A 25,780-nucleotide genomic window follows, 5' to 3' on the forward strand; every position below is an offset into this window, starting at 1 on the left:
ACCTACTTGTATTTCCTAACCCCAGAGACTGGCCTCCACAGGGGGTGGGGGACAATGCTGCACAGGTGGCTGACCTCTCCCCACCCTTCCACATAAAAGAGTTGAGTGTAAAGAGTCCCCGGTCCCTCCCATGGTTTTTCTCTATTAGGGGCATGCTAGAGCAAGAAAGAGCATAATGCTGCTTTGAAAAATAAACACATGACTGTGTTGTAGATTTAACCTAAGCATTTATCCCATTTTTCTGTCATTCATAACTAAAGGACCACCAGCAAGCTTAGTGCAACCTCTGGCCTTCATTAACCATATTGTAGCTTTCCCTCCTGAAAAGTCTTTCCTTCTCTGTCTTATTCTGTGTCACTTCATGGGTTAAGTACCTCAGAAAATGGGCAGTTTTGAAGCAGTAGATTATCCATTCACTGCTGCTTGTCCCCCGCCCCTCTGTCCCCCACCTTCTGTTCCTTTCTTTGCAATTTCAATGAAAGATGGAGAAGAACAAAAAGATTTGGAGGAAAGTCAAGCTAATCAGATTGAATCCCCTTCAGTTCAGAAATGTAGGAGTTAAGTCTTGTAGCTCAGGCTCTGAGCTGTTCAATAAATTGAGAAGTGTGTGTTGGGGAGAGGATTGAGGGGAAAAATGGGGGAAGGCCAAGGAGAGCATTCTTTATGGTGTTTTGTAGCCTCTGGGAAAGGAAAGCATTGCTCTTTCAGAAAAGTCAGATTAGTGTGCTCCTTCAGGCACCTCATCTGGAGAAACTTTTCCATGGCTGCATTATAATCACTGTCATCTGGAAAAGAAGGGGAATGCTGTTTTTGTAATGAACAGTATGATTAATTTGGAGCTGTCCAACAGGGCTTAGGTTTATTGACAGTTTCTCATATTGATGCAGCCATTTTTTCCATGCCCACTCCACTGGCCTATTCCTGAAAAAAGTCCTGTCACAATTGTAAATGCTGTTTGGGTTATCTGAGATCTGAATATGACATCAAGGATAAGATTGCTAGATCAGCACAAAGAGGGCAGGACATGGCCCTGAGATTTTAGATCCTGACTCAGCAATATGCTTAAGCACATGCCTAACGTTAAACATGTAAGTAGTCCCATTGAAGTCAGTAGGATTATTCAAGGGGTTAAAGCGAAGCATGTGCTTAAGTACCTTACTGAATTGGGACCTTATTTTTTAAATGTAACTAATACATTTATTAACGAGGTGTTTTCTGGCTATCTGACAAATGGAATGGACCTGATTTCCCTCAGATTTGCAAGGCTTTACACTGATGTAATTCCTTGATTTCAATGGAGTTATTCATAACTATACTGGTGTGCGAGGGGAAACAAGCCAAATAAGTTTTTTCTCTAAATTGATCAGAGCCAGATTCTTCTGCCCTTATACCATAATGAGTAGTACCTTACTCCATCAGTACTCAAATGGAGCTGGTCACAGATTGGATGTAAATAAACTGGTAGAATTAATAAAAGACTATGCCATTGTCACAGAATTGACATCTCCGGTTTTGAAAATAAATGTCTCATCTTTGTTTCAAAAATCAGTGAGGCATATACCAGCACTACTGTAACAGCAGGGGACCATTATCCACTAACAATTCCTGGGCCACTGGCACATCTGTTAAATATGACTTCATCCACTGCTATAGAAAAAGCATTACATTTAACAGTGGACAAGTCATGTGCTTTTGAAGGAGAGAAAAAGGTACAGTATAAATTGCAAATTAAAAAAATGAAATGTGAAATTCAAAATACAATAGGGCAGGATTTTACCCAAAACTAGTTTTGTAGGCAAAAATTATATTTAGTTTATAATTTTTACCCCATCAGCCCCAAAAGAACGATTTCAAAGAAAATTTAGATTGAGTTTCAAATATCTCAGATTTAAACATTTGGAATTCAATTATTTTTCTCTTCTTTGTTTCAAAATCAACTACAGTATTGAATTACTATGTTTAACTTCATGTTGCTACACATCATCAAAATGCAAAAACTTAAAGCAGATTGTACTCACCTGTGTTTTTACAAGTACAAATACCTTGATGCTTCAAACTATTGAAACCCATCCAATTCATAGTGTTCTACAGTTCCCTATTTACAGCACTAGAGACCCTTAGAAAATTAAAATAGGAATAAACATAGGAATAATTGACAGATACACAGTATGCATTCTTTGAAGAGAACTTGGCTACTACAGCAGGAAACAGTATATAGTATATTTGAATGCTGCTTATTCTACTATGGTTTAATATATGGTCAAAGAGAAACTGCATTTAAAATGAATAGGAACTGGGAAGATATTTGGCAAGTGTGGGGAGTTAACGTTTAATACTTTTGTGAATATGTACTTTACAGTATTTCATTACAATTTACATTATAGCGTGTTTTTAGACATTCACAAAGCATAGGTAGCAGAATGTCATATACACCATTTTCTAATTTACCTGAGATTTTTAATATTTTCAGTGCAAAAATAGGCTCAAAACATTATCAGGTTAGTATAAGTGAAAAGTAATATGATAAGTAATAAAATCTTAGACCTTGATTCTGCAGTTGTCTGTATTTAGGCACATCCTTGCACTTGCTCTGAGCCTCACTGAAGTCCAAGTTACACACATGGACAGCTGGAGGATCAGAGCCTTACAACCTCACAGGACTAATACTCAACCTTTCAGCTTAGGTTCTATGGCAGAGCTCCACTCTTCCCATCACAGGCTCAAACCTCACTAGCCATCTAAGAACATAGTGCTATTTCTCCCTGTGAACTATTTAGGAAGCATAAACAAAGCTATTTTGACCTTTTCTGAGTTGTGCTGTATAAATCTATATTTTCTCCAGACTTTTGATCAGGAAAAGTTTGTACTCAGATCGCACACAAATGGCTGATGTTCGAAATTTCAAATGAGCTTGATTTGTAGATTGAATGGAGACTGAAAAATGTAGCCAAGTTTGAAGAAAATTGGTTCAGTAGTTTCACTTAACCTCGGCAAGGTAGATCTTTTTCTCTCAGATTGTAGATGCATGGTTAAGGATGTCTGGATTTTTGAGGAGGAATAGCTAGATCAGGGGTCGGCAACTTTTCAGAAGTGGTGTGCCAAGTCTTCATTTATTCACTCTAATTTAAGGTTTCATGTGCCAGTCATACATTTTAACATTTTTAGAAGGTCTCTTTCTATAAGTCTATAATATATAACTAAACTATTGTTGTATGTAAAGTAAATATGGTTTTTAAAATGTTTAAGAAGCTTAATTTAAAATTAAATTAAAATGCAGAGCCCCCCAGACGGGTGGCCAGGACCCGGGCAGTGTGAGTGCCACTGAAAATCAGCTCGCGTACCGCCTTTGGCATGTGTGCCATAGGTTGCCTACCCCTGAGCTAGATCAATCAGTGCATAAGTCCCACTGGCCAAAATGGCTGAAATTTTTAGCTTCACAAGCCCAATGGGCAAGGGCCAGATTCGGATCCCTTATTCCATGAGTAGTCAATGTTAACTTAAATGGGGACTCCTCTACATGGTCCTGTAATATGGTCATTTCTCCTCCACTCTGACCCATACTTTTTGTTTAAAAAGGGTATATGGGGGGGGGGGGGGGGGGGGAGGGAGAATTAATATTAGACAAAAATAGTTTCTGTAGAGAAGCAAATTGATTCAAAAAGGCCATTAACCGGAAAGCTCACCAGTATTTATGGAGCTTTCAGCTTCCACTTGAGGATATGGCTTAGTGGTCTAAATATCATGTTTGAAAAGTTTACTCATTCTGGAGTTACCAAATCACATCTAGGCAACATTGGCCCTGTTGTTAATCTTCTTGACATATAAACTGAGTTCATTGCAGTTTATCATGTGGATTTTTTCATATTTTTAAAAAACTGAAGCTAATTTTCCTGTGTGTGGACACTGATTTTTATAAGGGTTTTATCCAGTATTGTAATAAATTTCTCCCCCATCTGAATTCTAGACGTGGATGTAGTTCTATGGTGCTTTATGCATAAAGTGCTTTGGGATGAAAGGTGGTCACTCAGGATATGTGTGCACCACAATAAAACACTATGGTTGGCCCATGTTGTCAGGTGACTTGTGCTCACGGGGCTCAGGCTGCACAACTATAAAATTGCAGTGAAGATGTCTGGGATCAGGCTGGAATATAGACTCTAGTATCCTCCCATTCGAGGGCTCCCAGAGCCCTGGCTCCAGCCTCAGCCCAGATATTTTCTCTGCAATTTTATAGCCATGCAGCTCGAGCCCCGCGAGCCTGAGTCAGTTGATACAGGCCAGACATGAATATTTTATTGCTGTTTAGACATACCCTCAGAGTCCTGTAGGGGAGCGTGAGGGGAGTGCTTGGACTCTGTGCTGTGAGCTGTGAGCACAATCCCGAAGCAGGTGGCAGTCTCTGCTATAATGTTCAGCAAGAAAATAGTTAAAAATGTTCACTTCATCTTGACCTTGCTAGCTTCCAAATTTATCACTCCCTTGAGATGAGGGGACAGTCTGCAGATCCCTTACTATAAAAATGCAGAAGCCCCTGAGCGAAGATCATGTTCATTGCTTTTCACAGAGCATTTAAGTGAGGTTGAGGGAAAAATAATCCTCCCAACACTGATTTGGAAAGGTTGTATCAACTATTACAATACAACTATTACAAAACTACAGACATGGACTACAGGAGAGTTTTGTGAGAATATCTCTGGGCCCTTATTAAGTGAGAACTAGACTTGTGGACTCATGTAGGGTGAAATCTACTTCCCACTTCACTGTATTATCACCAATCTTCTCCTACTTCAGACCCCTTTGTGGCTTACCCCTTTATACAATGTTGCTACAGTAGGTTCACTGTATTTAGAACCTCTTTTTGTATGGAAAGGTGGTCAGCATTTGGCCCTGAGAGTTACTGTTTCATTCTGACTGTCTAAAAATTCAGGATATTGTTCTTTTATTTAATTTGGTTATAGCCAAAGTAAAAGATGTAGCATGTTTCATAATACCTACCTGATAGTACAGAATGTTCAGTAATATAAAGAGGAGTTTAAAAATGTCAGATTTAAATGCCATTATGTGTTCAACATTTTGAAACAAATTGCTGTGTAGAAGGCTTTGTAGACTTCAAAGCAAATTCAAATTTTTATGAAGCGCAAGTCATGAATCCTTAGTGATAAACCTAGTACCCTTTTTTTTAACAAAGGGTAATTGTATTTCCTTTATTTAACAGCCAACCAGTAAAAGAGTCTTAGCAGCAGTCGTTTTGCTTGGTGAGAGCAATGTTGTAAGAAAATTAGTAAGTTCAGTAATCAACTGAATCAAAGTTAAAAAGATGGTAGCACATGATCATCGGAATATGAAAATGTAACAACTATTCTGTTATATTTACTTAGTGGCTTCTGAAATGTTTTTTTGTTGGAGTACTGTAACTTTAGGCTCTTTCACCTGCACATCTACCAATGTGATATATGCCATCATGTGCCAGCACTGCCCCTCTGCCATGTACATTGGCCAAACCAGACAGTCTCTATGCAAAAGAATAAATGGACACAAATCAGACGTCAAGAATTATAACATTCAAAAACCAGTCAGAGAACACTTCAACCTCCCTGGTCACTCAATTACAGACCTAAAAGTCACAATTCTCCAACAAAAAAACTTCAAAAACAGACTCCAATGAGCAACTGCTGAATCGGAATTAATATGCAAACTGGACACCATTAAATTAGGCTTGAATAAAGACTGGGAGTGGATAGGTCATTACACAAAGTAAAACTATTTCCCCATGCTATTTCCCCCCCTACTGTTACTCACACCTTCTTATCAACAGTTGGAAATGGGCCATCCTGATTATCACTACAAAAGCTTTTTTTTTCTCCTGCTGATAATAGCCCACTTTAATTGATTAATCTCATTATAGTTGGTATGGCAACATCCATTTTTTTCATGTTCTCTGTGTATATATATATATCTTCCTACTGTATTTTCCACTGCATGCATCCGATGAAGTGGGTTTTAGCCCACAAAAGCTTATGCCCAAATAAAGTTGTTAGTCTCTAAGGTGCCACAAGTACTCCTCATTCTTTTTGCTTATACAGACTAACAGGGCTACCACTCTGAAACCTGTCACCATGCAAAGTCACTAAACTGAAAAATTGTCATATATTGTGCTATCAGAGCTATTTCAAATGTATTTCAGCATGCCTATCATATCTGCTAACAAACAGGGATTCTTCTTTAGGTCACATAAATCACAGGTTCCTCGTGTAGTGGCAATTACCTGTATGCATTGAGTATTGTTAGTGGGAAATTACTAGGGCTGGTTGCAATTTTTCAGTGTTTTCAAACTTCTGATGATGATACATTTTTCAGGTTTTGGTTTCAGTTTTTGGTTTGTTTTGGATTTTGTTGTTGTTGTTTTTACTGACTCCTAGAGCTAGTCCAAATGTTTAGAAAATTCAAAATTTCAACAATTTTTTGGAGGAAAATTTCAAAAAGGTTGGAATTTTTTTCACCATTATTATTATTTATTAATACTATAGTAGTGCCTACATCTCCCTGCTGAAATACAAACAGTGAAATAAAAGTTGCTTACAATATAAATAGACAAAAGGGGAAACAAGCATAGAAAGATGAACGAGAAGTAATACACTAGGTGAGAGATAGCACTAGGATTAGAACCCAACATTTCAAGGCTCACAAAGCTGCACCCAGTCTATTACACCATGCAGCCCCAGATACTACCCCTGTTGTGGTTATTATCATCCTACCATCCAGTTGCATCTTCCTGCAGGGCCCAAGCTTCCTTTATCACTGCTCCTGTCTGTCATGTAGAAGAACATTGCTGAAACCTCTTCACAATTGCCTCATGTAAATTGGAAGAGCTCTGATGGTATTAACCAAGTTCATCTCATTACCAACCTTGAAGAATTTGGAGTCCCTGAAACTAGAAAGTATCTGAAATCTTTTAAATTTGCCCTATCTTTTCCATGCCCCCAAAGCAGAGTCCTTAGCCCAAACTCTTTCTCTCCCATTAGCTCAGTGGTTTGAGCATTGGCCTGCTGAACCCAGGGTTGTGAGTTCAATCCTTGAGGGGGCCTTTAAGGAACTGGGGTAAAAATCTGTTTGGGGATTGGTCCTGCTTTGAGCAGGGGGGTGGACTAGATGACCTCCTGAGGTCCCTTCCAACCCTGAAATTCTATGATTCTATAGGCAAAGCAACTTGCACCCTTAACCTGTAGTAGTAAAAGTAGCATTGCCTAGAGGTTTCAATAGCGGCCTATTGTGTTAAGTACTGTACATTCACATTGTGATGGGGTGTACCTGGCCTCTGTGGCTCCCTCGAGGAGGCCCCGCAGTCCAAAATCACATCACCCGAGGAAGCATAATGTGGGAGGAAAGGAGCAGTGAAGGTAGATCGTCCAGGCCTGCCTAGACAGGCCTTTCTGGAGCAGCCATCTTTGAAACTAGAGAGACCTGGCCTTCCAAGGGCTAGAAGGGTGGGTTACAGTCAATCAGAGCCCAGCAGGCTCAGATAAAAGGAGCTGGAAGCCTTTACCTGGGCAATACCTGGCTGGGACTAGAGGAGCAGGGAAGATACTCCTCTCTGGCCAGAAAAGCCTGGGGGCTAGCCAGGGTTAATCTCTGGTAGCACTTGCATAGCTGGTTTTGCAGAGAGAGAGGCACCCGAGAAACCTGGCCATGAGATAAGAGTGAAGATAAAGGGGCTGAGTGGAATGAGGCTCAGGGAAGAAGCAGCAATTAATTGAAGTGAGCAGTATATGGCTGCTGTGTATTTAGTTCTTGGGATGAAACCCAGAGTAGTGGGCCAGTGCAGGTTCCCTTGCTGACCACCAACAAAGTGGCATAAACAGTGAGCAGGGGACAAACTTAACCTAAGCCCCAAGAAGGTGACAGGGCTCATTTGAAAGCCTGAGCAAAGGGCTGAACTTAAAGTGCCAGGGCTGAAGACTTTGGTGAGGGCAGATAGACTGTTTATTTTGTTGTACTCTTTGCTACCCTGGAATGGATTCATTTTGATTGTATGGCCCAGATGAGGACTGTGTCACCGAAGACCTGCCAAGTGAGGTCAACCGCTTACAGGGCACCAGGAGAAGGACTGCAGTGGTGAGTGAGTGACCTCCTTACACTCATAATAAAAGATATAACAAAGGGATCCCTGAGGTGCTGGGACTGAGGTTACATCTTCACTGCAAAAAATGTGAGGTTTTTCATCGTAGGATAACTAATGTGCATGAGCTATTCCACTGTAAAATCCCAGGGGAGACAAGGCACTATGGTATTTTACCATGAGGTAGGATAGGAAAGGTCAGCTACGGTCAAAGTGATCATGCTGACGAACGCTATTGGAAACAGCTACATTAACCTCAACTAAGGTACCTTTTAGTTTGTGCCAGCAGCATCTACATGGGGTAGTTACAGCACACTTGACTGCATGCTGCAACTTATACCACTGTAGTCCACACAGCAGGACTGTGTACACAGATCCAAAGAGTCAAACACTCTGTTTTTTGTTCTGTCCAAAGAGGATCAGTGATTCTTCCCCTCGTGGATGTGCTTTGATAATGTGCCTTCAAGAGATTTGCCAAAAATGAGCTACCTTAAAATACATAGCAATCAGATTACATGTGGAGCACCCTGTACAAGGCCCAATATATGCATTAGAGGAAACATGAAAATAAAAGTAGATTATACAGCAAAAGCAGAACTGAAAACTTGGTAAAAATTAAGCTGGTTGGAAAACTGTATGTATTTTCCACGGAAAACTTTCAAAAGAAATGATAAAATATTAGTTTTTTTCCAGTTTTTTTTCCACAGAGATTTTGTTTTTCATAAATGATTTTGAGTTTCTAAGAGTGGAGATTTTTTTGGCTATTTATTCCTCCACTGCTATTTTTCACCAAAAATGTGGTTTTTGGGCAAAAACTTCTGATCATGCGTGAAGGTTACAAAAATGCAGCAGAAAACTTACTTTAAAAAAACAACAACCTAGTGTTTACTAAATATTGCAATCCCATTCTTTGAGTTGCCATCTAACCCTCTGCCTCCAGAAATCCTGGCATCTGGAAGTTGGTGGGAAAAGAGAGAAAAACTTCAGTTGCATCATGGGGTCTGGCTTTTTAAATACTTTTTCGTGGGCTCCTCCCCATTTCTAAGGTAATGGATGGCTATACCTCTGTTTACTAACGCAGTAAAATGGCTTAAAATTACCTCACCTCTTCAGTTTAATGACTGGCAGTAACTGACTAGTCATGTGATGGAATTTCCATGAGAAGTTAAACCTTTGGAGCTGGGGAAGCTAATGACAATTGTTCAGACCTTTGTCCCCTCCAACTTCCCTGCCTGAATTCATTTGTTAAGAAATTTCACACTACATTGTTATATAATAGATTCAGCTGTGCCTGGGAAAACCAAAACCCCTTTTCACAACCCACTTGAGTTTAAGTGGCTCATCCCAACTCTTTACTCAATCCAGCCCTCTCATGGACAAACACAAAGCATAACCCTCTTTTTCCAGTTTCACATGAAGTTCCCAGTCTCATAATAAAAAGAATTAATTACAGAAAAAAGACCACCCCCTCCTACAAAAAAAAAAATCATATCTTTTCACAATAATCCCTTTCCTTTCCCCTCCCAATTGCCCTTTACACCCTTACTTAACTTTAATTGGGCTACCTTAACTCAAACTGCTGAGAAGCTCTGCAGATGGGAAAAGAGTCATCTGAGATACTGTCATAGAAAGGTATACTATCCTTTGGATAATTTAGCAGGCTGAATTCAAATAGGCTCTTCTGCAATGTATGGGTTAATGATAACATGGAAAAGACAGCTGCTGAAGGGAAAATAATTGGTTGGGGATTTAGGGATTGTCGCTATGTAAGAGTAGTACTTCCTTAACTATAAAAGTATTGTTAAAATGCTACAATACTGCTACCTCCAGTGTGGATGTCGTTATTCTAGTTTAAGCAACTTTATGGTACTGTGACTTATTCCTGTATGGAAAGGGGAATAAGATACACTGTATAAAGCACCTTTATAACTGCATCCACATTAAGGGTTGTACCAATGTAAATATTTCAGTAAACAATCACATCCCTAAATAAAATAGTTATGCTAGTACTAAATCTGCATGGAGAACAGGCCTTAAAGACTAGTTATGGTTGAAAGATAGGGTCTTCTTTGGGTTATTCATTATTATGTACACTGCTTAAAGTGTGCCAGGTCACAGACCTGGAAAATTAAATGTCTAAAAAGCAAGTTGGGTGGCTGATGGTGGACATTTTTTAGTACCATCTGAGGGAAAAACCCCTCTGATTGGTTGTTTCCCCCACTTACCTACCTCCTACAGAAAAGCAAATAGCTACCCCAGGAAGTCCCGCTCCTCCCCTCAGGAGCCAACACCATTTTCACAGGAGGAAAGCGGGGAGGATGGAACAGAAAGAGCACAGCAGCTCAGGTTGGCTATGCTCCCTCCTCTTCCCCTCTCCCATAGTGAGCAATGGGATGGCTCCTAGTTCCTCCCCTCTCCTGCTCTGCAACACCTGGAAGGGAGAAGGAGACCAGGATGCAGCCCACCAGGCCTGGGAGAGGAAGTGAAGAACCCACAGGATCTGCAGGAGGAGCTGATATGAGGTAGGGTTGCCACCTTTCTAATTTCTGGTAACCAGACCCTGCTCCCTGCCCCGCCTCTTCCGCCAAGGCCTCACCCATTCTCCGCCTCTTTCCCCCAAGTTCATGCCCTCCTTGCTCACTCCTCTCCCCCACTCTCCTCATTGATCACTGGATCATCCCAAGGAACCTGCTTGCACATAGGAGGAGGCCCAGACCTAGCAGGGACTGGCATAAGTTAATGACCCGGAGCCTTCTGCTGCCCTGTGGTAATCAGACTTTTGGTTTAGGTGCCATTTAGGTTTGCTAGGTCCCCAAAAACCAGGCACCTGGACACAGAAACCAAAAACCGGACTGTCCAGCTTAAACCTGGATGAGTGGCAACCCTAATGTGAGGTGAAGACAGGGAGAAGAAGTGATACATGGCTGGTGGGGGCAGGATGATTTGAGGGTTGGGAGTTAATTGTAGGGAAGGGGGATGGGCAGATGTGGGGGTGATGAAGGGCCTTCCCCACACATGCTTTTTTAGATGACTTTAAACATTGCTTATATAGTGCTATAGATGTGCAAGGCACTTCACAAGTAAAGACAGGCTGAGAGTCTCAAAGCTGTCTTGGTGATTTAGACCCATTCTGTATTCATCTTTGACTGCTTTGAAAAATCTTAATCACAGACCCTTCTCTGAAGAGTTTACAGTCTACCATAAGACACAAAAGGCCTGATTTTTTTCAGTGGCCTTACCCCTGATGTAGTTATTTACACCTGTGCAAAGTGAGTGTGACATAGAATAACAATGCTTCCATTTCAATTTTTGTAACCCTCCATGAAAACGTGAGTTTTGAGAAAAGACTTAAAGGAGAATGGAAAAGTGTGACAATTAGCACTGGAATAACCGTCTCTCTCTGCTCCTCATAATTAAAGGTGTCTCAGAGTGGATGCATGCTAGTTGAGAATTAATGTGGGTTTTTTCTTATGCTAATAAGAGTTTTGGCCCAGTCACATTATTTTCCCTGAATAAGTCATCCCTTCTGTATATTCCACTGTGTTTGAAACTGGTCATCTTGGACATTGAGACTACAATGCTGCAAACACTTAGATAAAGCTATGCATGGATGCAAATATTTTCAGGATTTGGGGCTAATTATGTGAAGACATCAGCTCACAGAGTTTTGATTTATTTTTTTTAATGAGACCATGAGGATATACATACCTCTGAAATCTGGATCAGGTTCTCCTATAAATAATATATCTGTTTAATAAAAGGAAGTGGTATAAAAATAATAAAGTTATGCCTTTGGGTTTGAAACAGATACTTGGCATGTTAGGATATCGGAACAACACCACAAAAAGAAGCAAACTGCACTAAGCTCTCTTAGGGTTCCTCCTATATGTGAATCAAATACTATTGTAATTCTCCTGGGGGTAATCATTTCCAATGTGCAAATCAGATAACAGTAAATCATCCCACACTGGATATAAAGGCCCTTAAAATAGCAATGTGGATCACATGAAAATGATTTTATTGAAGCCAGTACCCAATAAAAGCAGTTATATCCTCTATATCCCCTGTTCTTTCCTCTAACTGTATAGGGATCTAAATCCCAGATAACCCAAATTACAGCCTTTTTATAAACTTGTGAACCATTTATAGCTTCCTCTATCTTGGATCTCCCCACCACTCATGGTTCCTCAAAATAAATAGCTGCATTCTTCTATGACTCTCATGACTTCTGATTCAAAGATACCATATTTTAGATCACCACATCAGGCCAGATTTGCTTTTGTCCCACTTAACTTCAAGGGGGAAAAGATGGATAAACTGCGTAGTTCTAATAAAAGAAACATTAGCATTATTTTAGTCTATCTGCTTATAAATAATTGTAAGTTTTCTTATTTAAACTTTTGTCCTCAGGAATGTTGAGCCCAGAAATAAGGTGGAATCCTCATAACAGATGTGTTCTTGGCTCCAACTAGCTATTCACACAGGAGAAATATATTTTCATTTTAAATGCAGGATATTAGGTTGTTTCTGCTTAAGGCACATTTAGAATTGAAGTATTTGCAGGATCCCCTTAAGCTGTATTTTGCCTCACCACTTGTTAGTGGTTGTATTCTCAGTGGAGGAATACAATAGAAATAAATGAATTCTACAGATAACGTTATTGGATACAAAACCAGTTTAAGATTGGGATTCAGTTGACTGTCAGAGATGGCTCAATCCAAGTCTGAGCCTGTATGTCTTTAATTCAGTTTGTCTGTATTTTAGATTTAAAACACACTTGCAGATGTACCCCCAGTGAAAAGCATTGCATCATATTGAACTATTTAGAGTTTAAACAAAGAGGAGTCCTTGTGGCACCTTAGAGACTAACAGGTCCCAATCCTCAGATGCGTTGTGGCCAATTTGTATTTGCTTGGGAACATGGCCCTACTGATGGCTTAACGAGCTGTTTGGGGGATCGCCCCAGTTGCAGGAGGATCCTGGAATGTTGGCGAGCTAATATAGTGGCTCATATGCCACCCACCTTCCTGATTGCTAGCAAAAATAGCAAGCTTCACAGATTTCAACGGCCTTATCAGTCTATTGGAGTCAACTGGTGTAAAACAGAGCAGACTTCAGGCTGCTCCAGTTTATTATTGGGATCAGCCCAGACCTGGAGGAAGTTCTGGGCTGCAATGAATGCAAAAACTGCTTAAATCCATTTTTGTATCCCATCCTCCATCTTCTGAGTTGTGTTGTGCATTCTTCAGCTGCTATCAGACCAGGGACGTAATTTTCTGTAATACCATCTATCCATTTCATAAATACATTGAACCAAATCCTGAAGGGCCTGCTGGTTCTTTACTCATATGTGCAGGGCATGCTCACTAGCCTGACAGATTCTGAGAATTGTCAGGGTGGTGTGGCAAGATTTCTAGAGCAGCTGCTGCTAGTCCAATATTTCCCACCCCCACTACTCAGGGCTTCATTTCCCTTTAGCAGTCATGCTTTTCAAATGGGCTAGGGAGATCCTGAGGACTGTACATTGCAAAAGAGGCCTGGGTTCATATTTCACTTATTGTGAATGTGGCTTTTCTTATACACAAATATAGCAGATTTCTACTTGCATACTGGTTAGGAGTGTTTCATAGATGTACTCTGAAAATGCAGAAATCTGATGATCTTGTGTATATCTTAACTCTGTTGACCAATGATACTTTGGTAGCATGTGAGGATGGTTCACTGAAGTGAAAACTCTGGAAAAGAAAGTGAACTTGGAGGCTGAGAAGAGTGACTTGGAGGGTTTGTGGGTCGGTGCTTCATAGTGCAAACATCAATAGGAAAAGAGTTCTGAAGAGATCTGTGGTCTCACGCTATTTTACAGACACAGTCCTACTATCTCCAGTCTTCCCTCAAGCACATTTCCTACTGTAAAGCCCAGTGGTGTGCAAAACTTGTCTTGTTTTTCTTATGTTCTACCAGTTGCCAGCCTGGATCAGACCTGTGATCCCCATCTAGTCCAGTACCCTGTTAGCTACTGTGGCCAATACCTGTTGCTTCAGAGGAAGGCACAAGAATCTCCCCTGTCTGCTAACTGTTAGAGATCAGCTCATGCTCTGAAGAATGACAGTTCATATCCCTTCTGATATTCTATGGGTATTTTATAATTTTGGGTGGTCTTAGCCATAAAAATATATGATCTTTCTTTAAAAAAAAGTTGCCTTTAAAGAGATTTCTGAAGGTATTTATTTCCCTGCCATTTCTTTGTATAAGGGTTGCACGGTTTCAGCCTCAGTGATATCTTGTGGCAATTACATTTTTGTGCAAAGTGTGGTAAAAGTATTTCTTCTTATTGGTTATGAATTTTCACACCATTCAGTTTTTAAAGTCATTTTAAGTTGGAGCTTGGTAAGTTTCTGAAAAGGATTCTATTGATGTGGTTACCTGGCCACGGCAGAGGACTGAACTCAATGACTCGTGAGGTCCCTTCCCAATCCTATGTTCTTACATTCAATTTCTTATATTTTCTGAGAGAGGGTGAAAAGTTCCTGATCCACCCTCTCTTTACGAGTCATCATTTTGTGTACTGGTATCATATCCCCTCTTATTCGTTTCCCTCAAATGTAAACAGTCTCTGTCTCTCTTCATGAGTGTTTTTCCATGCCCATAATCACTGTTATCACCCAACTTTGGACTCCCTCTATTTCTCCCATATCCATTTTAAGATACTGTTAACAGAACTGAACACAGTATTCCAGATGAGAGCATACCATTGGTTTATATAATGGAATTGTAATATTGCACAATAATATTTTCTGTATTCTCTATCCCATTCCTTATACCACTTAATATTTTGTTAGCGTTTTTGACCATGGCTGTACTTTTGAGCAGAGTTTTTCATCGAACTATCCATAATGATTCCCAAGTCTTTTTCCTGAGTTGATGCAGTTAATTTAGAACCCAAAAGGTATATGTGAGAGAGATGGGGTGTAAACTCCACTTGGCACCAAAAGGGCTTTTGGAACCTGATTCCTCACTAATGGCACCTGGGGGAGGGTGTTGCTGGGTAAAGGGGATGGACTCGAGAGGAAAGCTTAGTTGAGAGGCGGAGAGGATGTAGTGAGTTTCCTCTATCTGGGAAAGGACCTGATTGAAGGTTGGAAGGAGAGAGAAACAAGCAGTCACCTCCTGAGATGACCCTGAAGCCTGAGGGAAGACCAGGAGCTGCAGAGAGGTGATAGCTAGCCTGAAGCCCTGGGAAGGTGGAAAACTGGGTTGGTCCTAGACTGTATGGGTGAAGTGAGGCACAGAAGCTTGAGAACAGATTCAGGGACGTTGCATTATAGTTGAGGCTCATCTGCGAGGGAGAGGGGTGGCCAGCTGAGCCTGATTGGGGCTGAAGATTCAGTTGTCTTTATATTTCTGTTGAACTTTATGACCCCAGAAGAGATTGAACCATGACCTGTTTGGAAGGCTGAGTTACAGGAAGAGAGATCACTGCAGGGCCAGACTGGCTCTTTTCAGGAGGCACCAGATGGGAAAAAGGCTGCTATGCCATGCCCAGCCATGAAGGTATGCTCTAGCAGTAAGTCCACTCCTTTACAGAGTGTTTTCAAATTATTCACTCAAGTGTGCATTACTTTGTCTTTGTCAACATTGAACTTCATCTGTTATCATGTTGTACATTAACCTACCTTGGTTAGGTCCCTCTGAAATTCCTCGAAGTTGTGACTAACCTAAATAATTTTTTGTCATCTTCTAATTGTGGCATCTCATTGTTTTTATCCACTTTCCAGGTTATTAATGAAAATTTTGTACAACACTGGAACCCCACTGTTAATGTTAAAATTGATAATTTATTGCTGTCAAGGCTGTATCCCCACTTTGAACTTTAGGGTACAAAATGTGGGGGCCTGCATGAACACTTCTAAGCTTAACTACCAGCTTAGGTCTGGTCCGCTGCCACCATCCCAATGGATTCCCTTCCCTGGGAAGCCTTGAGAAACCTTTCACCAATTCCCTGGTGAATACAGATCCAAACCCCTTGGATCTTAAAACAAGGAGAAATTAACCATTCCCCTCCTTCCTCCCACCAACTCCTGGTGAATACAGTTCCAACCCCCCTGGGATCTTAAAACAAAGAGAAATTAACCATCCCCCCTTCTTTCTCCCACCAACTCCTGGTGAATACAGATCCAAGCCCCTTGGATCTAAAACAAGGAAAAAATCAATCAGGTTCTTAAAAAGAAGGTTTTTAATTAAAGAAAAAGGTAAAAATCATCTCTGTAAAATCAGTATGGAAAATAACTTTACAGGGTAATCAAACTTAAAGAGCTCAGAGGACTCCCCTCTAGTCTTAGGTTCAAAGTACAGCTAACAAAGATAAACACTCTAGTAAAAGGTACATTTACAAGTTGAGAAAACAAAGGAAAACTAAGACGCCTTGCCTGGCTTTTTACTTACAAGTTTGAAATATGAGAGACTTGTTTAGAAAGATGTGGAGAACCTGGATTGATGTCTGGTCCCTCTCAGTCCCAAGAGCGAACGAACAACCCAAACAAAGAGCACAAACAAAAGCCTTCCCCCCTTCCCCAAGATTTGAAAGTATCTTGTCCCCTTATTGGTCCTTTGGGTCAGATGGCAGCCAGGTTACCTGAGCTTCTTAACCCTTTACAGGGAAAAGGATTTTGGAGTCTCTGGCCAGGAGGGATTTTATAGTACTGTACACAGGACAGCTGTTACCCTTCCCTTTATAGTTATGACAATTGCTCTGGCTTTTGTTTCCAGTTTCTGATCTGTGATAGTAATCTGCCTCTCCCACCATGACTAAGTTTCTTTAGTAGCTTTTGTGAGGTATCTTGTCAAAGCCCAAATAAATTGTCAGCTAGTTCTCCCTCATCCACTATTATACTGATTCATTAAAAAATTCTAATAGAGGCAGTGAGGCAGAATTTTCCTTTGCAGAAGCCATGCTGGTTAGACCCTGTCATACCATACTCTTCCAGGTGTTTTGGAATACTTGGTTTAAGTATAACCCCAATCAATTTACCATCTGGTAGTAAGGCTTACTGGTGTGTAATGCCATCTCTAGTTTCCTGTCTTTGTCTTGCATTGCTTCATACATTTGGGCTCTTTCAGATTGAGATATATAACTAGCATCATTGATGAATGTCAGAAGAGCTCTTTGACTTGTATGTTTGTTAATGGTGGCTGCAGAACCAGAAGATAGTATTTAAAAATAGAGGGTTCAGTTCTCTGCTCAGATGGAGAGGAATGGGGCGCCACAGGGAGCTGTTTGTAGCTTCCTGATCCTTAGGTATCCATGTGGAAGTCAGAGCATCAGAGAGCTTAGTCTAACTTCTTCCATTTACGTAACACTCCATATACCAGTGGTGGATCAAGCATAATGGAGCTTGGTTCCATCAAGCTCCCTCCCACCTATAGTCTACCCATGCTCCTCTCCTGACATAGGGCTGGTGGGGTGGCTGTCATATATGGCTGACTGTTTGCTTGTATCTTCTGAAGTTTCAGTAAAATATTCTCACAATTTATAATTCATTTATCTACCTAACATGGTAGGTTAGTAAGATGGAATCATTTTACCTGTAAGTCAAGAAGAGACTTTGACAGAAGAGTAGTAATTGTACATTAATCTTAGTTATATATGAAGTACTTCTTATGGGTAAAGAGCCAAGAACTTAAAAACCATTAAGAAAAGCAAAAAATAACATAACTGCATACATCCCTTCCAATTACAGTAGAGTTACGTGTCCGGACATGCATGAAGTTTGGTTAAAAGTTAAAACGGAGGCCCTAAGAAGGGGAGGTATTTATCATGACCTATGAAGAGTTCTTGGGTCCAAATGAAATGCCAACACCAATCAGCAGTATATATTTCTACACAGTGGGCCAAATCACTAGTTGGTGTAAATTGGAATAGCTCCACTGAAGTCAATATGTGTCCACTGACTTCAGTGGAACTACACCAATTTACACCAACTGCGAATCCAACCCACTTTGTAACAGAAGCTGACTGTAATGTATGCTAAAAGAGTTATGGGTGATGATCAAATGAAGTGCACACTCGAGCACACACATACACACTGATCAAATAGCAGGAGCCACAAAATATCCTTATATTGCCTTTTAAATGCTGAAGTTTCCAAAGACATATTAAACATCTGCTGCAATACGCAGGTATGGCTTGATCTCTTCCAAACTGAAGCACTCTTAAAATATGTGGAGCACTCTAATAGTTTTCAGTCACTCTTACTGTTATACTGGTTATGCCCAGGACCTGTATCACTTCCAAATGGAATACTTAAGGTCACTTCAGACTGAAGGCATAGGCAGTCCCTTAGCACAATACATGTTTTTAAACAGTGCTTTATTAATTTTAGAATAATTAAACCTTGTACAGAGCATGGTCAGAATTTCATCTGCCTTCACAATGGCCTAAAATGTAAAGTGCTACAGAAACATTCACTGTAGATACTCAAAAACCTCTTTTGCAATATTTTTAAAATGTTTTTTGTAATTTATACATCTGTAGTGGAATGCAATAAAATAACTAATCCTTCTTTTTCAGATATTAAATGGTTCTATTCTTCTTTTAGTTCTCCTTGTACAAGCGTACCATCAGGGAACAGTGTACAAAATGCTTATTTTTATGGCTTTTCCTTCCAAAATAAAATAAAATAAACCCTAATGAAATCTGAAGTGAAATAAGATCTATTCTGAGTTTATGTAATTTCATGTAACCACACTGTCTCAAATGTTGTTTTGAATTATATTTTGTAGGGTTGAAGTGGAAAGCATGATCCTGCAAAGACCACAGTTAATTTCATAAAAATGATTTTTCTCTCATGCTGATAAAAATTAACATATGATTAATATTAAAGATTAGGTAGTTCAGTGGACTTGTAATGGTTCAGGATATGGAATCATCCTTTCAGCTCTTAGTGACTGATTCAAATTCTGCCCTGGTCAGCAGTGATTGGAATTCGCCACAATGAATAACATGCTAATTTATGTTAATATGTTAGGAAAATAAGATTTTCATACTGGACGACCATTCCTTAGTGCATCAAGAGTGGTATCATGCCTCTAAATATGGCCATGACTTCTGACAAATGTGAATATCCTACACAAGCATCCAGTGAATTATGCAATACTGTGAATGTGGAGAAATACCATGATCAATTTACACCCTGAAACATAACATTTGATTTACCCTTATTTTAACATGTATGAAGTGCTGTGGTCATAACACTGCCCTGCCTTTTAAAAATACCACCTGTGGCGGTGAATTCCACAGGCTGAGTATGCAATGTGAAGTTGATGTTCTCTGTATACATTTAATGAACAGTCATCTGCCAAAGAAAACCTACCAGAACTCCTGCTTGGCACCCTTTTGGGCATTCTGATCACTGAGCTCAAGTACTTGCTAGACACAGTGCCTATCCCTTGCAGCATGTAGGTGAATGGCATAGGTAAGGAGGGCAAGCGATACAGTGTTTGAAAGATAAGGAGATAGCTGCTAACAATGAAGAGGTGAGTAAAAACTCAGCACCAGAGGCCTAATGCAGTAGTGACAAATAAGGCTACATCTACACTACAGCCAGGATCTATGCTCTGAGATCGATCTACCGGTGGTAGATTTAGTAGGTCTAAAGAAGACCCGCCAACTCGACAGCATATCGCTCTCCAGTCGACCCCTGTACTCTACCCCCTGCCGAGAAGAGTTAAGATAAGTCAATGGGAAAGTTTCTTCTATTGTAGATCCCGTGGTAACTCGACCTAAGGTACATCGACTCGAGCTATGTTTTCACATAGTTGGAGTTGTGTAGCATAGGTCGATTTACCATGGTAGTGTAGACATAGCCTAAGATAGCATATGTAGCATACCCGACCCTCATGAAGACCTTTTTACTCTCTTAAATTCATATAGGTCATGTCTACACGATGGGCTGTACAGCAGCATAACTATGGTGCTAAAGATATGCTGCTTTAGCACTGTGGTGTAGACACTTCCTACAGTGACAGAAGGGGTTTTTCCATCAATATAGGAACTCCAATTCCTCGAGCAACTCTCAACTCTCTTCCTCTTCCATCAGTGTAACTGCATCTACACTAGTGATTAGGTCAGTGTAGCTCAGGGATGGACAAACTTTTTGGCCCAAGGGCCACATCTGGGTATGGAAATTATATGGCGGGCCATGAATGCTCATGAAATTGTGGGTTGGGGGGTGGGAGGGCTCTGGCTGGGGGTGCCAGCTCTGGTGTGGGGCTGGGGATGAAGAAGGGTGCTCTGGGCTGAGACCGAGGGGTTTGGAGGGCGGGAGGGGGATCAGGGCTGGGGCATGGGAGGGGGCCAGGGGGCAGGCTCTGGGCGGTCTTTACCTCAAACAGCTCCCAGAAACAGTGGCATGTCCTCTCTCTGTCTACTACACAGAGGCACGGTCAGATGGCTCTGCGCGCTGCCCTGTCCTCAGGCGCCACCCCTGCAGCTCCCATTGGCTGTGGTTTCCAGCCAATGGGAGCTGTGGGGGCAAGCACTTGGGGTGGGGACAGCGTGTGGAGCGGGAGGGGGTGTGTGTCACTGCTTCCGGGAGCCATGCAGAATGGGGCAAGACCCTGATCCCACTCCCCAGCTGGAGCATCAGAGTGGGGGAAGCCCCAAACCCTGCTTCCCAGTGGGAGCTCAAGGGCCAGATTAAAATGTCTGGAAGGCCGGATGTGGCCCCCAGGCCGTAGTTTGCCCACCTCTGGTGTAGCTATTGTGCTCAGGGATGTGGATTTTTCACTCCCCTGAGCACCATAATTATACCAACCTGAATTTTAAGTCTAGACCAGGCCATCAATTCCCTTAGATCTGTTCTGCCCATGCAGAAAGGAGCCTAATTGGATATTATTTAAACATCCAGAAGTTGGAATTAGGTATAAAAGGGTGTAAATTAAAATAGATTGAGAGTGTCTTCCATTTATGCCTTTGCTAAGCTCCTTGGCCTACTAAGGTCCCATTAAATAAGGATAGAGTTGGTGTGAGCAACTTCTGGAGTGTCTGAGGCTTTGTCTACACTGGCAAGTGAAAGACACAATTTTTGTCATGCAGAGCTGTTAAAAAACACACCCACTCCCAAAAGACAAAAGTTTTGCTGATAACAAGCGCCAGTGTGAACAGCTCTTTGTCGGCAGAAGAGCTCTCTCCTGCCGACAAACAGCGGTTACACTGTGAGCCTTTTAGCGGCATGGCTGTAGCGGCACAGACGTGTCGCTAAAAGCTGCGTAGTGTAGACATAGCCTGAATGAGTGTGAAGGTGTCTAACTAACACCACAATTTTCTACATGACTTCTGATTTCAGCCGCTAACAACCCCATCAGAAAACAAAAATAGAATTTGTTGAACTCAAATCTTCTCTACAGTGTGCTCCATTTTAACATCTTACCGTTTCCAAGCTAACCACGGTGGGAATGTGAATGCCTCATGTCTGACAACTCTTCTATCACTATTTTAACTTGCTGTACTAACCAAGGAGTCCAAACCTAAACTATTTACTGAGGTTCTATGGCGTTGAGAGTTGGGACTCAGCATGAATTTGGACTGAGTAATGGAATCCTGTCTCAAGTGGGTGTTGTTGGATTTGTTTGTCCACCGTGGTTAGTTCTAGCAACAACATGTGGGGAGTTGCATATTTTCCATCCATTACTTTGTAAAGCTGATCATATAACAAAACAATTTGGAAAACAATCCATGTTATATACATTTCCTTAAAGCATGAAGGGTGTGTGTGCGTGTGCTCAAATTGGTGCCAAAAGTGTCAGTTGGATGTGGAATAGAGTTAGAGATTTCATTTAATTTCTCCTTCCCTAATTTGAGTTAAGGGGATCCTCCTCTGAGGTAAATTGGCATAGCTGCATTGACTAGGCTGATTTATACCAACTAAGGAAATAACCCACTATGAATCAGGGCCTGTAGCAAAGCTCATCTCCAGGCAGCCTCATCAGTACAGCTGGCTTGTAGCAGGCTGCTTGACTGGCCATGCCACCTGATTGGCTGCAGAAGTCAGTACCCTAGCTCTTAAGCCAGCTTGTTGGCATCTGAATGCTCATGCCTACCACTGTGCCTGCTCCGCTACCATGTTCCTCTTGTTTTACCTCTATCCTGCCCATGCCTTGAACCCCTCTTTGCCTGCTATCCTGATTCCTCCAGTTCTTGCCCTCTGCTTTGACCCTGGGCTCTGGCATCTGACTATAGACTCTGACTTGTCCCTTGGCTCTGGTATCCCATTCCTGTCCTCCAGTATAATCCTTGACTTTGGCTCCTGACTGCTCCAACCACTAGGCTAGACTGCCCTTGTCCTGGTCACCTGACAGATTAAAAAGTCCTAAAATTGAGATCAGGGTTCCTCAGCACTAGCATGGACCCTACTAAGGTGCCAGTGGAACTGTTGGATGCTGTCCAGAACCTGCAGGTACAAGTATGGACATTGGGACAAATTTCAGGGGTTCCTGAATCAATGTGGGCTCCTGTTCCTACTGTGCCCCTCATCATTCCCTACAGATCAGGCCTGCGTGAGGCTCATCTTAAGTTTGTCTGGGAGTACCTTGGCCTGAGCTTTCCCTTTCCTGGAACAGTCCAGCCTCCTGTTGCAATGATTAGAGGAATTCATTTACCCATGTCCATCATCTTTGATGACCCCAACTCTGTGTGGATTTCTGTAGCAACCTTACAGGACTTACAGATGGGAGGCAGGTCTGTTGCCAAGTCTGCTGCTGAATTTCTTCCCTTGACTTCTGACACTGGATGGAATGAGGCAGCACTGTACCACCATTTCTACCAGGGGTTAAATAAGGATATAATGGATGAGCTTGCATGGGTGGAACCTCCATCCAGTTTGGGTAATCTGATTGACTTATGCATAAAATTCAGTGATTGCCTCATGGAACAGCATCATGAGCATACCTCAGTTTTCTGGAGGCCACCATTCACTCTGCATGACACCCCAAACACGCAGGTCTTCCTTGGCATCAGAGCTTGTGCAAGCTAATCAGGTTCACCTGTACCTCTGAGACACAGAGAAGCACCAGCTTCAGGTGTTTGGCTTGTGCTTATATTGTGGGGAACCTGGCAATCTTGCATTGATGTGTCCAGCAAAGACTCAGGTGGAACCAGGGTAGGGAACCAGGAACAGGTCCCCAGCCCTGAGGAGTGGGTCTGGGCTGAGCTGGTTGTCTCTTCCCTTGGTAGTTCGTAGCCCTCATGGGTCACAGACTGCACAGCAGGACCCCTGAGTCAGTTTCCAGTGCAATTCCAAATACCTTTATTAATTCAACTACCAGTAAGATCCGAAGCCATCTTGGAGGCCCTAATTGATTCGGGGACTTCAGGTAACTTTATGGATTTAAACTTTGCTAAGACCTATGTAGTTCCCAACCATATGCAAGGACCCTCCAGATTTGGTTGAAACTATGGATGGGTCTCTTCTCTTCTTGGGACCTGTAATCCAACAGACTTTGCAGTAACAGTTATTATCCTCTCGGGCCACCAGGAAACCCTCCAATTTGTGTTAATCTGCCCCCACATGCTTCCGTCATCCTAGGTATGTGCTGGCTTTCCACCCCAGGATGCCCTCATTCACTGGCAGAAGGGGACCCTATACTCTAACTCCTGGCATTGCCAGCTACCCTGCCTCCCATGATTTGAGAAACAGACCAGTACATTCTGTAATTCATGTCATCCACTGGAAGATCCCAATCCTCAGGCAGCAAGACCACCAGGATACTCAAACCCCCTTGAAGTTCCACCTGCCATGGCCAAGATTCCCTACAATTACCGTGTCTTTGACAACCAGGGAAAGGCGGCTATCCTGTCCCTGCATCAGTCTTACAATTACCCAATCTACCTCCAGCCTGAAGCTGATATACAATTTGGTTGGATGTAAGCCCTCTCTGAACCCAAACTTTGGGCTCTCCGTCTGTACCTGCATCCCTGGTGGGCACACTAATCTTTTTTGTCAAGGAGAAAGGTGTCTCTTTACGGAGGTGTATTAACTATCAGGCCCTGAACAAGGTGACCATATGAAACTGCTCCCCCTTGTCAATGAGCTCTTAGACCAGCTATGCACTGCTTGTATTTCCACAATTAGACTACATGACAATTTGACCCAATATGAAAAATTTCTTCCTGACCCCTGAAAGCAAGCCTGCAACATCATAAGCAGCACTGATCCTAATCTCCTGCTAAGGTGGTTAGGATAGGTAACTGGAGAGTCTGAGTTTTAAAAAAAGTCTGGTTTTGGCTTAAATAAGCAAAGTGGGGCACACAGCAGCCAATCAACTGGTCCCATCCCCCTTTTCCCAGCTAATTGCCAAGTAGAAAATCGAGGCTGGTGGGATATCTGCCACTCATCCATTTTGAACTTCACTAGATCCCTGATGTCCAGTCAAAGGACTTCCCCACTAAACAGTAGTGTTTCTCTATAACAGACCTCTCAGTACTCTAATAACACCTCACCAGGCAAACAAACACACTCTCATATATACTCTACCTCTCAGTCACCAATACTACCACCAATCTATATAACCTAGTTACCCCTACCATCATCCTTAAATAAATAAATACAAATATAAAATTAAGACCCAGATATATTGAAGATTTTTCACATTTGAAAAAGAAAACAAAACATATGCTATCTATTAATCTATATATATTTAGCCACTTGATTTCTATAAGCATTTTCATCCATAGAATCATCAGAGGGCAGAAAAATCCATCCTATGGCACAAACTAATTTTTTTTAACTTAAAAGCAAGAACAGTACTGCTTTTCTCTTAAACACAAGTGTGCATCCTTCCATAAGATTTCTGTTGAGCAGTAAAGAACTCATATATAAAGCACAAGAGATTTGAGATCTATTTATATCTGTATACGAATAGATTTGAAATAGAAGATGATATTTTATATCCTTATTTTAGAGGCAGAATTATAACTGAAAGCATTCAAATAGTAAAAGCTTAGTAGTGTGCTAAATAAATCCTTTTACTGAAAGTAGCAGCAAATCAAAAACACACTTGAAAATTTGGCATTCTAACTTAAATGCACACAGTGAGCTATTCAGGTGTTTCTACGTTATAAGAGGGAAAGGGGACCCTCTAGTGCACAAATTAAGAATTAAAGATTCAAAACAGAATCCTATCTGAAGCTACATTCATTAAGAATTTTATGTTGTACAGATTATATAATTAAAACAAAGAAAATCTCTTATGTATATTTTTGGCTGAAAAACATTTTTTTGTCAAGGCTCAGAGGATCAAGATTCAAAAGTGTTATGATGATAGAATTTAATCCAAACCGTGACACTCTTGTGTACTAACTTAACATATGTAAACCATTCTGTCTGATAAAGATTTGCATCAAACTTATAAACATTACTTATAAATCCCAGTGTCAATTGCAATGCCTTGAAAGTTATACAAACCATGAAATCTTTTGTTTGCCATGAAAATATTTAAATTGAACCATATCTAGAGTGAAATTGATTAAATCCAGGTCTTGTGATGACATTTTGACCTGTATGGATATTCTCTTTGCCTTTTAAAAAGAAGATAAAGTAATTCCTCTAAATAGTTAAAAAAATACTGAATGAGTTTCATTTTGAAGGCAATTTATTTTAAAAACAAAGA

This window comes from Malaclemys terrapin, chromosome 1 (assembly GCF_027887155.1).
Source record: "Malaclemys terrapin pileata isolate rMalTer1 chromosome 1, rMalTer1.hap1, whole genome shotgun sequence".
NCBI classification, from domain to species: domain Eukaryota; kingdom Metazoa; phylum Chordata; order Testudines; family Emydidae; genus Malaclemys; species Malaclemys terrapin.